At 39.3% G+C, this 16,919-nt stretch overlaps 1 protein-coding gene across 1 annotated transcript in view; it reads right to left on the reverse strand.

The window, feature by feature from the left end:
- Pten (phosphatase and tensin homolog) overlaps positions 1-16,919 on the reverse strand; it is a 91,664-nt gene that overhangs the window by 43,779 nt on the left and 30,966 nt on the right. The window lies entirely within an intron of this gene.

Raw genomic sequence — 16,919 nt, forward strand, 5'->3', positions numbered from 1 at the left:
CCTATCAATTTCTTTAATCTATCACTGTTGATATGAATTTCGTAGTCACAAAATTTTAGTTACAAAATTCAAATGGCAGAAAGTCAAAGTATTATATAGACACACATCCCCCAAATATATAAGAATAATAACAGCAAGAATTACTTAATGTCATGACTGAAGAAATTCACTCAAATCACAAGATGCCATTTTTTGCCCACAAAATGCAAAAAGTTAAAACTGACAATATGCCAGTCACCATGCTTGTTGAGGAAAATGGAGCACACTCTCAAACACCTTAAAGACAATTTCAAAGAAACAACAAACTTGTTAACAGAGCACTGTTTTCAATGGCAAAAACTTGAAACAAATATTCATCAAATAGCAATGTTTATGAAGTTATTTTTCTTTTTAAGAGCAGAATATATTTATTGGGCGAAAGAAATCTCCTGTACAAGAAAAAGACAGCAGGGGGATCCGAGCGGGTTCCCCTTTAAGTTATGATAATGAAATGGAATAAAATGTAGCTATAAAAGAAACAAGTATACAGCTGGACATGATGGTGCTCACCTATAATGAGGGGAGGAGGCTGAGGAAGGAGAATTACGAGCTCCAGCCGAGCTCCAGCCGAGCTTGAGTTTTCTAGTGAGTCCCTGCTTCAAAAATGAAAGTGAAGGGCTGGGGAGATAGCTCAGTAGAATAAGTGCTTGGCTGGCAAACACAAGGTCCTGAGTTCAATCCCCAGAACCGCAAAAAAAAAAAAGAAAAAGAAAAGTACAAAAGCGCTCAAAGTGTAGCCTGGTAGGAAGGTCCCTGGTTCAATTTTAGTATAGGGGTGGGGGGAGGATGGGGAGGAGGAAAGAAAAAGAAGGAAAGGGGAGGGAGCCGAGGGGAGGAAGCTAGCTAGAGCCAGCTATGGTGGTACAGGTCTGTAATCTCAGCTATTCAGGAGGCCAAAGCAAAGAATGGCTACTTTAAGACTTGCTGAGCAATGTAACAATAAAGTGGAATAATAGAAATAATGACATAAAAAGGAGATGAAGGGGCTGAGGAGATAACGCATTAGAATAAGTGCTTGCCTGGCAAGCGCAGGGTCCTGAGTTCAGGACCCGGTACTGCAAAAAAAAAAAAAAAAAGGAGGTGAGGAAAATCTAAAATTGTTCTTTTAAGAAAAAGTCTACTTTCAGAACACAAAAGTTACCTAACGTTACAATACCTTTTTCCCATACAGAAAACTCTCCAAAAAACTTCTCAGGGTCTTCTACAGACACTATAAATCAATAAAACAGGTATGTGCTTTTCATCTATAAATAGAGCTTCTGCATGTAATCTCACAGACCTCAATCGTGAAGAAAGCACACTATTAAGTGGGCATCATATCTCTAAACTTCAAACATATTCAAGTAGTTTACATTCTTTTTTTTTTTTTTTTTAGTTCATACTCTCAATGGGCTACTAAATGGGTAGCCTGACTGACAGTACAAATATACATCATAGATGACCCATCTTGGAGACATCCTCAAGAACCATGTATAAGCCTCTAAGCCCATAATCAGCCCATAATGCACCCTCCTCTGTGTTACTTCTTTAATTCTGCCTAATAAACCTTTCTAATGCCTCTCACTGATGCATCCTGAAAATCTACAAAACTCTTGTGGATGAGGGAGCTAGTGTACCCATCTGTCATTTAGGTGACTTTCCAGAGCTCATCCAGTGACAAGGGCTGGGATGTGTGTGGGGGGGTGCTTTTGTCTAGCATGCTCTGGGCCCTGGGTTCAACCTCCCAGCATGCAAAACAAAAGAAAATTGAGGGGCGGGGGGGAGGAGGAGGAGGAGGAAAGAAAGAAAGAAAGAAAGAAAGAAAGAAAGAAAGAAAGAAAGAAAAAAGAAAGAAAGAAAGAAAGAAAGAAAGAAAGAAAGAAAGAAAAATTGGCCAATGTCCCTGATGATATGAAGGTTTCCCAATATACAGTGACTGGTGTAGAATCATAGGGAGCACCTTCCTATAGTCTTTTTTTAATGGGTAATCAATAATCATCTTTGGGGAAAAGGTCTGAGGACAGAGTAATAAAATAGTGGAAATATGTAGGGGATATATATCATCTTTAGGCTCTTTAATCAAATATTATTCCAGTTTTTGAAGAAGTTCAAGAGAAAGGGGCTGGCCAGATAGCTCAGTGGACTAAAGAGCCTGCCTAGGCAGACCCAGGGGCCAGGGGTTCCATCCAGGCCTGCCTGCTGGCACTGGCCCTGCCCCCAGGACACACTGAGACAGCAATTGAGACTGGGAGTGGTGGCTTGCACTTGTAATCCCAGCTCTTGGGAGGCTATAAATAGGAGGATCACTACGTGTCCATCTATGTACTGAGACCCTGTAGACCCTGTACTAAATACACTGAGAGAGAAAGACAGAGAAAGAGAGACAGAGAGAGTGAGTGCGCGTGAGAGCACACACATACTTCTGTTCTCATCTTTCCCTCATAACATATGTAAATCTACAGTCAATCAGGCGATTCTGCTTTGAACAGTGAATTCCACTGACTGTAGGCAGATACTGGTCAATGAGAGATTCTTCGTGAACACCATTTAAAAAGAGCTGAAAGTTCAAGAGAACGTCACCAGTACCCACTGTGATGGTAGTACCTGGCATAGCAAGTACATGAGCAGCAATGTTTTAAGCAAACTGCTTTTGTTACAAAGTCCTGGACTTGCCTGGCTTCCCTGAGCTTCTAGCTGTCTTACAAAACGGGGTTTTCAAGCTATGAGCTACCTAACAATTTCCAAAACTATTCCTTTCTGATTAAGTTAATTAGCCACTTTCATTCACAACCAAGAATCCAGACTTCTTTCCTCTTTTTTTTTTTTTTTTTTTTTTTGCTCCTCGAATGCCTTCGGGGCACTTTTGGCTGGCTGGAGTGTTGTGGGGATCGAACTACAGCAACCTGAGGCTGCCAGCTTTGTGGAAGCAGCCACTTAAAGGACTGAGCTAGAGCCAGGCCCCCCTTTCCTCTTTTTTTCTTCTCTATTTTCCTATATTTAAGTGAGAATTGCTGCAATTAGACTTTTTCTGTGGGCTTGACCACCCCCTTAGTATTTGAACTCTAATTCTTATCTAGTACTGTAGCCAACAACAAGACAGATATGAAAATAAACAATCTACAACATTTAAAAGAAAACAGTACAATACTTAAATAGGGGGAGTGCAGTCTCTAAAAACTCCTGAATATTACTTAAGGAAGCATTCATACAGCTGCCCTCCCACTTCCTCCTCACCTCCCAAGGATTTCAAGCCCATAGTTGGCTCACTGTATTGTAAGTCTGACACAATAGCAAGAGGGGAAAAGGCAAGAAACAGTACTTTCTAACAGGATATGGAGATTTTTGCCTCTAGATATTTGGAAACTAAAGACTAATAAAATAGGCAGGCAAAATCAGAGAAGAAATATCTCCAAATTTGAATTTAGAATATATAGATATGTACATATGTAACATATATTGGTAAAACTTGAATTTAGTGTGTGTGTGTACATATATATATATATATATATATATATATCTTTGAACATAAGGAATAATAACATATCCCCCCTCAAAAAAAAACCACACAAACCCAGAAGGTGAGGAAATGCATTACCTTTACACCTGCTCTGCAAGAAATGCTAATGGCCGTCCATGCAAAAATGAAAGGGCACGAGACAACAGTTATTTCTCCCTCATTCTTAGGGGATACATACCTTACCCAGTGTATGCCTGAGACTATGGGTGAAGCCATATCTGGGTACAGTATTTATATGTGCTTTCCTACATATACGTATCTGTGATGAAGTTTAATTCATAAATTGGACACAAAGGTTAACAACAATTGAACTATATTATAATGAAGTTATATAAATATGGCATCTCTCCAGAAGAAATAAGGACAGATAATATTTTTGTATCATACTTAACCACAAATTAACAAAAACCTCAGAAATCAAAACGATGGATAAGGGGAGCTATTATAACATGAAGCCACATTAAGAAATAAAGATCCCTGGGAAATTCATGAGCAATTATCACAGTAAAATCATTAGTTTTCAGTTTGTAACTACTTTCTGTTTTCAACATGATTTAAGACACTAGTGCATTAAAAAAACAAGTACTGGGGCCGGGGAGATGGTTCAGTGGAATAAGCGCTTCCCTGGCAAGCACAAGGGCCTGAGTTCAATTCCCGGTTCTGGAAAAAAAAAAAAAAAAAATATTGAGGCAGGAGTATATAGCTCAGTGTTACAAGCACCTGCCTGGCAAATGCCAGGTCCTAAGTTCAACTGTTAGTACCCCAAAATATAAAGTATTAGTCTTTATAGACACAAAGCATATAAAGACAATTTGATGACATCAAAAGCTAAAAGAAAGCAAGGAATCAGATGCACAGGAGCTTAGTTTTTGTGTTACTGAAGGCAAACTGTTACAACTGAAATTAGTGTGTTATAACTTCAAAATGTTAACTGTAATCCCCATGGCAACCACAAGGAAAATAGCTATAGAATATAAACAAAAGGATATGACAAAGGAATTCAAATATTTCATTAAAAAATATCAACGAAACACAAAGACAATGAAATAAAAAATAAAAAAGCTCTAAGGCATACAGAAAAGAAATAGAGCGAACACTAATTCCATCCATATCAATAAATATAATGCTTTAAGTATAAATGGATTAAATTCTCCAATCAAAAGACAGACAGAATGCACACAAAAACCAAATTGAACTGTGTGATATTCATATTCAACAACAGACTTATTGCAGTTCCAAAGACATTGGCAAGTTAAGAGAGGGGATGGAAAAAAGATTTTCTATGAAAAATAACAACTGACAGTGAGCGAGAATAGCTATTTAACATCAAACAATAAATTTTACAAGTTATGAGACCAAAAAGAACCTTGTACGATAATGTGTCAATACAGTAAAACATAACAATCGCAAACATTTAGTCACCTACTGACAGAGCATCCAAACATGCAAAAGAAAATTTGACTAGTGAAGGGAAATAATTCTAAAGTGATAGTTGAACTTCTTTTTTTAATTTTATTTATTTATGTGTGTGTGTGTGTGCGCGCGCGCGCGTGTGTGTGTGTGTGTATGTGTGTGGCCAGCTCAGCCCACCAGGGGGCGGGGCTGGCTGGTATGTGGTGCTGGGGATTGAACTGTGGTCCCTGTGCTTTGCTAAGCTTGTTCTAAGTAGGTGCTTTAGACCACTGAGCCATCTCACCAGCCCCAAAGAATTTTTTTCTTTTTTGGTCAGAACGAGGGATTGAACTCAGGCCCTTGTACTTGGCAGGCAAACGCTTGTTCTGCTGAGCCATCTCCCCAGCCCCGATAGTTGAACTTTTTAATACCCACCTCCATTCTTTAACAGAACATATATTAGAAAATAAAAGATCTGAACAGCAAATAAACCATACCTTCAGAACACTCAAGAACACATACTCATTTTCAGTGCACTTAGGACATTGTCCAAAATAAACTCTGTTAGGCTGCAATCAATTTTCAACAGATTTTTTAAAATATACAATAAAGTATATTCTATCACAGTAGAATAACATTAGAAATGAATAATAGCGTGCCATGCTGTCCTCCCACAGGGCATGCTGAGACAGCGACTGAGACTGGGCATGGTGGTGCACACCTCTAATCCCAGACCTTGGGAGGCTGAAAACAGGAGGATCATTATGAGTCTGATCTGTGTAATGAGACCCTGTAGACCTTGTGCTAAATACATTAAAAAAAGAATTAATGGAACTCAAACACTCTTAAATCACAAAGGAATTTATAAATAAGTAAAAACGAAAATCCAACATACTAAAACTATGAGATTCAGCAAAAGCAGTACAGTGCAAAAAGGAGAGTTTACAGTGGTATACACTGATAGTGAAAATGAACAACCACACACAGTGATGTGCACCTCTAGCCCCAGGTGCTCAGGAGGCTGAGGCAAAAGAAACACTCAGCAAGACCCTGTATCAAAAAGATGAAAACAAGGCTAAAATGAAGAAGACCAAAGTAGAGTATAAAGACAAGATAACAATGACAAAGACATAGAAGAAAAGTCTGGGGGCTGGTGAGATGGCTCAGTGGTCTAAAGCACCTACTTAGAGCAAGCTTGGCAGAGTACAGGGACCGCGGTTCAATACTCCAGCACCACATGCCAGCCAGCCCCGCCCCCTGGTGGGCTGAGCTGGCCACGTACACACATACATAAATAAATAAAATTAAAAAAAAAAAAAAAAAAAAAAGAAAAGTCTGAAATGAATAGCTTAAATTTACAACCCTGAAAACTAACAGAAGGAGGGTCAGGGAGATAGCTCAGTGGCTTAAGTGCCTGCCTGGCAAACACAAGGTCTTGAGTTCAGTCCCTGGTTTAAAAAAAAAAAAAAAAAGCTAGCAGAAGGAGTAACAAAGATTAGGGCACATGTAAAGCAAGAGAACAAAAGTAGCGAAAATCCCCTCAAAGCCTCATGCAGTAATAGGTGGGGCTTTTTTCAGTTGCTAGATCTAGAGCATGTGATGCTGGGATTAGGGTGTGTCATTACTAAATCAGTCCACTGTCTGGTTGGCACCACCCTAATCCCCCAGTAGCCTAGGCAGAATATAAAAGGGGCAGTAAGAAGCTGTAGCCTTCCCTTGTTTTTTCTCACCTGCCTGATGGCTTTAGGCTATTGCTCCTCTGTGATACCCCTCTAGCAAACCACCTTGCTTTGGAGCCAGCCAACTATGAACAGCGGAAGTTCACAGCTGAATGTGCTGTTAGGAGGTGGGGCCTACACAGGAAGCAGATTACTGGAAGCTTTCCTACTTTAATTTGTGCATGCCAGGTCATTTTATCCCAACAATGAAAAGCTAACCAACACATCCTGACACCAAGGTCTGATAAAGATACTACATATTGCTCCAAAATCAATACATCAACAAACTGATTTCCACAGCACATTAAAAAGATAGCACACCTAAACCAAGTATAATTTATTCCTAAAATGCAAAAATAGTTTAAACACAAAAATTAATGTAACACCAAAAAAAAAAAAAGTAATCAAATGGTCATTTCAAATGGTATTAAAAAGGCATTTTTAAAAGTTCAACTCTGGCAAACTCAAGGATCTGAGTTCAATCCCCGGTTCCACCAAAAAAAAAAAAAGTTCAACTGTCCAGGATACATATTCAACAAACTAGAAACAAGGAAAACTACTCAGGCCCGGCCAGATAGGTCAGGGGATTAAAGAGCCTGCTTGGGCAGATGCAGGGACTAGGATTCAATCCCCAGCGTGCCCTATCGACCCCGGTACACACTAAGCCTAGTGTGGTGTGGTGGCGCACACCTGTAATCCCAGCACTTGGGAGGCTGAAAAAAGGAGGATCACTATGAGTACAATCCATGTAGTGAGACCCTGTAGACCCCATACTAAATACAAAAATTTAAAAAATAAAAAAGGGAAAATTATTCAATTAACTCTATATGAAAAATCAGTAACACATAAATGATAAAAAACTGAAAGCTTTTCCTCTAACATAGAAACAAAACAACAAAATAGAATGCCTACTTCCACCACTTCTACTAAAATAGCATTGAATGTTCAACAGAAAACAAGAAAAAAGTGTCATCCCAAAGTGGAAAAGAGGAAGTAAATCTGTTTACAGATGATATGGCCTCACATGCAGAAAACCCCAAGAACACTCTCCCCACGGCTGCCAAAAAAAAAAAGCTGAATTCACTAAGGGACACAAAATTAAAACATAAAAGTCAGTTGCATTTCTATTTAATAATAAATGTAAGAAAATTAGTAGAGCTGTTGGGGATTTAGCTCAGCAGAAGAATGCTTGCCTAGCAAGCTGGAAGCCTTGGGTTCGGTCATCAAGAAAGAAAGAAAGAGAGAGAGAGAGAGAGAGAGAGAGAGAGAGAGAGAGAGAGAGAAAAGGAAAGAGACAAGAAGGAAGAGAGGGAGAGAAAAAAAAGAGTGAGTGGGGGGAGGGAAAGGAAGGGGAAGGGGAGGGGTGGGGAGGGGGAGGGGGAGGATGGATAGATGGACTTTAAAATAGCATCCAAGGGCTGGCCAAATAGCTCAGCAGACTAAAGCGCCTGCTTAGGTGGAGAGCACCAGACAGAGTTCAATCCCCCTCGGCTGTGCCAGTCCCACCCATGGGGCAAGACAGCAATGGAGACAGGACATAGTGCTGCGCCCCTGTAATACCAGCACTTGGGAGGTTGAAAACAAGAGAATCACAGAGCCAGGGAGATGGCTCAGTGGAATAAGCACTTGCCTGGCAAGCACAAGAGCCTGAGTTCAATCCCTGGTTCCACCAAAAAAAAAAAAGAATTAAAATTATACGATTTGGGCCAGGGAGATAGCTCAGCGGCATAAGCACCTGCCTGGCAAGGTCCCAAGTTTAATCACCCGTACCACAAATTAAAAAAGAAAAAACTATACAATTCTGAGAACACACGGAGACATTCACATTTCATGATATGAACTTGGTAATAATTTCCTGGACCAGAAACAAAAAGAGACAATAAAAGAGAACAGGTAAGTTAGATTTCATAAAAACACAGTTTCTGTACACTAAGAAACAAAATAAAACGATCCAAAGAATGAGAGAAAATAACATGCACAGATCTGATAAGGACCTAGTATCCAAAATATACAAAAATTCCCATACACAACAAAGACCAGCAACCATCCTTCCCTCCTCCCCCCCCAGAACTGGGGATTGAACGCAGGCCTTTGCGCTTGCCAGGGAAGCGCTTATTCCACTGAGCCACCTCCCTGGCCTCAAAAAAATTTTTAAACACAAAATTACCATATGTTCTAACAATTTACTACTTTGGGTATGTATCCAAGAAAACAGAAAGAAGATAAACATATTTACACACCTGTACTCACAGCATTACTTACTATAGCCAAAAGGTGAAGAAAACCAAGTCATCAATAGATGACTAGATAAACAAAATCTGACCTATAATACATATATGAACCATTAGTCCACTCAGAAGGAAATTCTAATACATATTACAAGATGCATGAACACTTAAGGCATTAGCTATGTAAAATAGTTCAGTCGTAAAAAGACAAATATTGCATTATTCTACTTGTATGACATGCGATAAAATATGGTGAATATTTAAATTTTAAAAATGCATTATAGTAAAAAAAAAAAAAAAAAAAGACAAGCCGGGCATGGGGGCACATGCCTATAATCCTAGCACTCTGGAGGCAGAGGCAGGAGGATCACTGTGAGTTCGAGGCCAGCTTGGGCTAAAAGTGAGCTCAAGGCCAACCTGAACAGCATAGTGAGACCCTGTCTCAAAAAAAAAAAAAAGTATCATAGTAAGGCATATGCTCATATGCTCATTTATTCCTGTATGGCCATTTGGTACAAGCCACTTAAATAAATTGGTTTATTTAAACAGTTTTGGAAATACAGCCATTTTTTCACCATGTTGGTGCCAAAATACTCTCCCTTGCTTTGAACACACTTACCCTATGTTCTTGCCAATTTCTGAAGCACTCCTAAGAAGTCTCTTTTATTGGGTGCATTGGGTTGTGCTAACATGTTGCACTGATGTCCCAAATCAATCAAAACCATTTACCTTCATGATCATTTTGACTCTGAGCAAGAGTCAGAAATCACATGGTGGCAGATTCAATGAAAAGGCAGTGAGACACAACAGGTTCTTATGAACCTGACTTCCCACTAGATGGTATTCAGCAGGAGCATTCACTGCATTTTTTTTACAACTTGTGAAAAAAGACTACAGAATTGCTTCATGAAGTGGCAAGAACAGTGGGACAAGGTGTTTGAAGCAAGGCAGTTTTTGAGGAGGCTCACTGGTGATGTGGCTCTTACTATAATAACTGGTTTATTTAAGCACTCACAGTATACTCTGATCCCACTTCTGGAAAGTATCTAACACAGTAAAATGAATAGTGACAGAAAATATAATGGTTACCAATGACTTAGAGGATGAAAAATGGGTGATGAGCTTGGTGTTTCAGTACGGGACAACTAAAATCTAGAGATGGACAATGACGATGACTGCACAGCCATGGGAACATACATAGTGCCGCTTAGCTGTATACCGGAAAACGGTTAAATGGCAATTTTTGTTTTTCTTTCTTCTATACAGATATGTATCTACTACTATCACACAAAATGTAAACATCTCCGGTCTATCCATACTCAGACTTCTTGGAGGCAGCCACTTGCAACTATTCTAATTATGTTTCATTATACTTAATTCAATTCAGTATTCAGTATAAATATTTTTTTTAATTTTATTTATTTGTTTATTTATTTTATTTTTGTGTGTGTGTGGCCAGCTCAGCCCACCAGGGGGTGGGCTGGCTGGCATGTGGTGCTGGGGGACCGAACCGCGGTCCCCGTGCTCTGCTTAGCTTAGCTTGTTCCTTAGGTGCTCCAGACCACTGAGCCATCCCACCAGCCCTATAAGGCTTTTTTTTTTTTTTTGTTCCTCGAATGCCTTCAGGGCATTTTTGGCCAGCTGGAGAGGTGTGAGGTTCGAACTCCAGCAACCTGAGGCTGACCAGCTTTGTGGAAGCAGCCACTTAAAGGCCTGAGCTAGGGCCAGGCCCCCTGTATTCAGTATAAATATTATTCTTCTAATTCTCTTCTGGTTCCACATGAATTTTAGGATTGATTTTCCTATTGGTATTTTGATTGGGACTGCATTAAATCTATATAACAGTTTTGGAAATATGGCCATTTTTTCACCATATTGGTGCCTATGCAAGAACAGAAAATATCTTTCCATTTTCTGATACCCTCTTTGATCTCCTTTTTCCAAACAACTGTAGTTTTCAATATATAGGCCAATTCTGAGCAACAAGGGAAGACAAGGGGCACCACAATCTCTGATAAAGCTATAATAATAAAAACAGCATGATGGGGGGGGGTACCTAAGGATCAATGGAACAAATTAGAAGACGCAGAAATATCTCCAAACATACTCAGTCACCTTGTTTTTGACAAAGAGGCCACTTTCATTGGAAGACAGCATTTCCACATGCTGAAATTAAACTGAGAGCCCTAGCTCTCACCATGCAGTAAACTAAAATTTAAACTGTAGATCAAAGATCTAAATACTAAAACAAAAAAAAGATCTACTTAAAATAGAATAGGTAAAATCTTGAAGACAAAGGTATAGGCAGACTTTATGAACTGGGATCAAATCAAATTAAAAAAAAAACTTTTGCAAAAAGCAAAAGAAATCACCAACAGAATGAAAAGACAATGCACAGAATGGGAAAAATACTTACCAGGCACTCTCCGACAAAGGGCTAATAGCTAGGCTATATAAAGAACTCAAAAAAAAAAAAAAAAAGAAAAAGAAAGAAAGAAAAAAGAAAAGAAAGTCCAGACAGCCCTCCAATTTGAAGTTCTAGCCCAAAATGAAATGAACAGACATTTCCCAGATGAAGAAATAGCAATATGAAAAATTGCTCATCACTGGTCATTTAAGAAATGCAAATTAAAACACCACCAAGATTCCATCTCATTCAAGAATGACTCAAAAAACAACCAATAAGGGCTGGCCGGACAGCTTAGTGAATTAATTAAAACACCTGCTTAGGTAGGTATAGGGACTGTTTTGGTCCCCAGCATGCTGTGCGGGCCCCACCCACAGGACTCTCTGAGAGGGTGATTTAGACTGGGAATGGTGGTGCACACCTGTAATCCCAGCTTTTGGGAGACTGTAAACAGGTGGATCACTATGGGTCTAATCTGTGTAGTGAGACCCTTGTAGACCTTCTACTAAATACAGAAGGAAGGGAAGGGAAGGGAAGGGAGAGGACTGGAGGGGAAAGGAGAGGAGGAGAGGGGACGGGAGGGGACAGGGGACGGGAGGGGCTCAACCAATAACAAATCCTAGTAAGGCTGGGTTCTTTTTTCCCCCTTTCTTTCTTGGCTTATTCTCTCATTCTACTGTAGCACATCTAGTAGTATCCCCAGGAAATGTTTTATAATAAATACAATTTTTTTGGGCAAGTATTTTTCCCCATAATTGATGATAGGGTAGGACATAGAGTTTTATACTAAAGGCAAGATGTCTGAAGCATAATTGTACCAATTATTCTTTAATTTCAATAAAACAAGTTAGTGGCTGTGCATACAGTATATTCTGCAACATTTTCTAATTCCTAGTATTCTTTTTAAAAAATCCTCATAATAATATGCCTTGTATCAGCTTTTCTGTTGTTGTTAAGACTTTTGGTGGGGCAGTCTCCCCATGTATCTTCCTTAGCGATTTGGGGGCTTGGGGATTTGGCTCAGCAGTAGAATGCTTGCCTTGCAAGCTGGAAGCACTGGGTTCAGTCCTCGGCACCAAAAACAAAAAACTAAATCTCTCCTAAAAAACAATTCAACCAAAAAATACAGTAAAATCAAGTAAGACCAAAAACAAGGCAACTTCATACATAACCTTGGGGCCAGGGAGACACCTTGGTGGCTTAAGTGCCTGCATGGCCAAGTACAATGTCCTGAGTTTGAACCCCAGTACCAAAAACAAAAAAAAAAAAAAAATCCATGCCTCAATGGAAAGATTTAAATCCTTTAGAAAAATGTTCTAAGGGCCAGCGATATGGCTCAGTGGACTGAGCACTTGCTTAGGTAAGCGCAGGGGCCAGGGTTTGATCCCTGGCACGGCATGCTGTGCCAGCCCCACCCCCAGTGTGCTGAGCTGTGGGCTGTGATGGAATGTGGACGTGGTGGCGTGTGCCTGTAATACCAGCACTAGTGAAGAAGAAATCAGGAGGATCACTACAAATCTAAGCTGTGCAGTGAAACCCTGGACAAAAAAAAGAGAAAAGAAACCTAAAAAAAAAGAAAGAAGAAAAATGTTCTAGTATTATTTAATAACCTCCTCCCCTTTGCTCCCTCTTTATGAAAAGATTAATGGGAGGGTAAATTTTAAATGACACAACTGATATATTCTATAATACGAAGTATCTAAAGCAAGCCATACATGCACTAATAAAACTTAATCTACAAGTTTACATAGAATCAAAGCTAGCAGAACAGAAGACAAGGGGCTGGGGAAATGGCTCAGAATAAGCGCCTGCCTCACAAGCTCCAAGGGTCTGAGTTCAAATCCCTGGTTCTGCAAAAAAAAAAAGAAGACAAGAAATAGCACCTAATACAGTAATCTGTTGAATGACAGATAAGGAATTACACAACTCCCATTTGATTTCTGTTACATTGGGATGTGAATCCAAACTCTTCAACTTGGGCCGGGGAGAAGGCTCAGTGGAATAAGCATTTCCCTGGCAAGCGCAAGGGCCTGAGTTCAATTCCTGGTTCTGCCAAAAAAAACCCCCAAACTCTTCAACTTTCTTTTGTTTTGGTTTTTTTTTTTTTTGGGGGGGGTCTTTTTGAGACAAGGTGTCACTATGTAATTCAGGCAGGCCTTCAGCTCACTTTGTAGCCCAGGATGGCCTCTAACTCATGGCAATCCTCCTGCCTCTGCCTCCCCAGTGGTGGGATTATAGGCATGTACCACCATGCCCAGCTTCAACTTCTTAAAAGGAGGCAGAAATACGACTTTTAACATGAGATTTCCTGATTTTTAAAAATAAGCAATGCCTGGGTGTTGTGACTCATGCCAATAATCTCAGCACCTGGGAGCCTAAAGCAGCAGTCTCACCTTCAAGTTCAAGTAAGGCCAGCCTAAGCCAGCCAACTGTGGACTGGAAAATCTCTATAAACTGTGAGCCAGGGGCAGGGGAGATGGCTCAGGGGTATAAGCGCTTCCCTGGCAAGCCCAAGGGCCTGAGTTCAATCCCTGGTTCCGCAAAAAAATAAATAAATAAATAAATAACTGAGCCAGCCAACTAGAGACTGAAGCCTCTACAAACTGGGAGCTAGATAATCCTTTTCCCCTTTAGCTTGTGGGTATTGATTTGGTCTCAGCAAATACACTGAGTTCAAGGACAGCCTGAGTTACGTGACAAGACCCTATCTCAAAAAAAAACAGGTAGGTAGATAGATAGGGAGATACATAGATGAATAAATACATAAATGCAACAACTTTCAATTTTAAACAGCATGTAGACTAAACACTGCATGAAACAAAGGAGATCGATAGGCTAGACTGGCCCTAGAGTGTTCTAGGTTTTGTCCTCTGATACAGAAGTGTCATACTTCGGGTATCATTCTTCTTCCTCCAAATCCTCAATTGGTCACAGGTGGGGCTTTTTCAGTAGTAGCTGAATCTATAGTGCATGAGGGTGTGGAATTTATTAATAAATCAATCACCCACTGGTTTGGCACCGCCCTCAACTCAGTCTGGAAACAATATAAGAGACAGCAAGAGGCTAGTCTTGTCTCTTCCTTGTTTGTTTTTGCTGTCTCCTGCCTGCCATAAACCATTGTCTTTTATGATACTCCTCTACCAAGCCACTGGCCTTAGAGCCAGTCAATTATGGACTGAAACCTCAACAAACCATGAGCTAAATAAACTTTTTCCCCTTTTAATTGTGAGTGTTAATTTGATCTTACCAATGAGAAAAGTAGCTAAGACAAGATAATAAACAGTAATAAGTGAACTTTGAAATCTAAATGACCTGTACCCAACTTTCAGGTTCACTATATGAACAGCTGAGGTACTAGACCACATTTACATGAAAGAAAATTTATATTATAAGCACCAACCCACTTTTGGCACTTTAACAATCGGTAACATTTTGGGCATTTATTTCCATATTGCTTACATGAAAATAAGCAGTTTATATGTAGCATCTTAAATCTTCACAGTAAATCTAGCTCTATTTTCGAATGGTTTTTGAAAGAAGTTAACATCATCTAGTATGACAGATGATAAATAATAAGGCTGAAGTTTGCTTCTGAACTTTTTAAAATTCCTTTTATAAAACTGAATAATAACACAATACTGATGTTAAAGCAACAAGCATTTTATTCTTACTGAACAATAATATACAATTAAGATAATTGAAGGGCCAGCCAAATAGCTCAGTAAATTAAAGTGCCTGCAAGCAGGTGTAGGGGCCAAGGGTTAAATCCCCAGGCCTGCCATGCCAGTGGCAGCTCCACCCCAAGGGCACACTGAGATGGCAACTGAGACTGGGCATCTCAGTTGGGAGGCTATAAACATGAGCATCATTACAAGTCCAATCTAGTAGTGAGGCCCTGTAGACCTTTCCCTAAAAAAAAAAAAAAAAAAAAATTAAAATAAAAAAAGATGATTGAGAGATTATAATACGTAAGACTACTTGGCATTTCTTCAGGAACAAAATTCATGTAATAGCTTGAAACATAAGCTCAGATAGGTGCTTGTGCATGAGTAAAGAATCATGCATTGATGGGGCAACAGATGTTTTTAAAAAATCATTTTGTTTAGACCAAGATCTGACCATATCCTTAGAACTATGAGAATATTCCCACCAAAAACTGCCCAGTGAAAGAGGAAGCAAATAATCTTACGAATTCTAAAAAAAAAGATATTTTATATGCATGGTTTTTTTTTTCTTTCTTTCTTTTTTTTTTTTTTTTTTGGTGGGGAGTAGGGAAATAGTACTGAGGACAAAACCAAAGGCCTGTTGCACTGAGCAACACCCCCAGCTTACTTTTGGTTTTTGTTTTGAGATAGGGTCTGGCTATATTGCTAAATTGTCCAGTCTGGGTTGGAACTTGCAATCCTTCCGCATCAGCCCCACAAGTGCTGAGATTACAGACATGCACTATCACATCCAGTGTATCATACTCTTTTTCAGCATTAACAACATCAGCAATCTGGCTTGCTTAAATATACAATTACAGTAATAGTAAGTAGAACATCTCCTAAGATATTTCATACAAGCCATAGAGAGACTTTTGGCACCACAGAAGAGGATATATGTGTGATGACTCAACAGTACTGCTCATCTTCCAGATTCACCATCTCTCTTAATTCAAAATTTTCTTCCTCAGGGCTGGGGATTTGGCTCAGTGGTAGAACGCTTGCCTGGCAAGCTGGAAGCCCTGGGTTTGGTCCTCGGCACCAAAAACAAAACAAAACAAAACTCTCGTAAAAATGTATTTCCTCATTCTTGATTTCTATGGCCGACCACTCTTTTGATGTTTTACCTACCGCTGACGGAGCTATCCACCAAGCTGCTGCTCACATGGGCCTGCAACACTAAGTGTCCGCCCACTGGGTCCTGTCTAATTTTGAGAAAACAAAACCATTTCTCTTTTCAAGTTCCTAAACAGTACCTACTGAATTCTATTACACTTTTAACTGAAACTACAAGGCAAGCAGAGGGGGAACTTTTTGCAGACACTGAAATCTAATTGAGTATAATATAAACATTATAATAACCTAATTGAACATAATTCAATACTGCAAAAATATAACTATACTGTGGTTCCAAGAAAGGTGCTAAAATACACTTAGAAAAATTTATAGCTGGTCCATAAAAGGATATAAGTAATCATATACTTAACCAAATAAAAGATTCATATCAACATATTGCTTTATAAGTTAGTTTTCTCAGCCATTACAAAATTCAATTCTCACAATCACCAAATATTTAAATTACAAGAAAGACAGTTATGAAAGAGTATAATGAAAATATTCCAGAATTTTAACTTTTAAAGTCATTACTGTTGGTATTGACAATTTAATGTTCATTTATTCAGGGATATATATTTTTGTTCTCCAACTAAACCTACTTAAGACTAGCTGCACAGCAGACATAAACTCTCATGTACTCTTTGGTCATAAATGTATTTTAAAGGTAGTAGGCAGTAGTTAAGTGGGTCTTCAGAGACTGTTCTGAACTGATACAATATTACACTTTTAAAATGCAAATTTTAGGGGCTGGAGAGATGGCTCAGTGGTCTAAAGCACCTACTTAGAACAAGCTTAGCAAAGCATCAGGGACCGCGGTTC

This window comes from Octodon degus, unplaced genomic scaffold (assembly GCF_000260255.1).
Source record: "Octodon degus isolate 3935 unplaced genomic scaffold, OctDeg1.0 scaffold00046, whole genome shotgun sequence".
NCBI lineage: Eukaryota > Metazoa > Chordata > Mammalia > Rodentia > Octodontidae > Octodon > Octodon degus.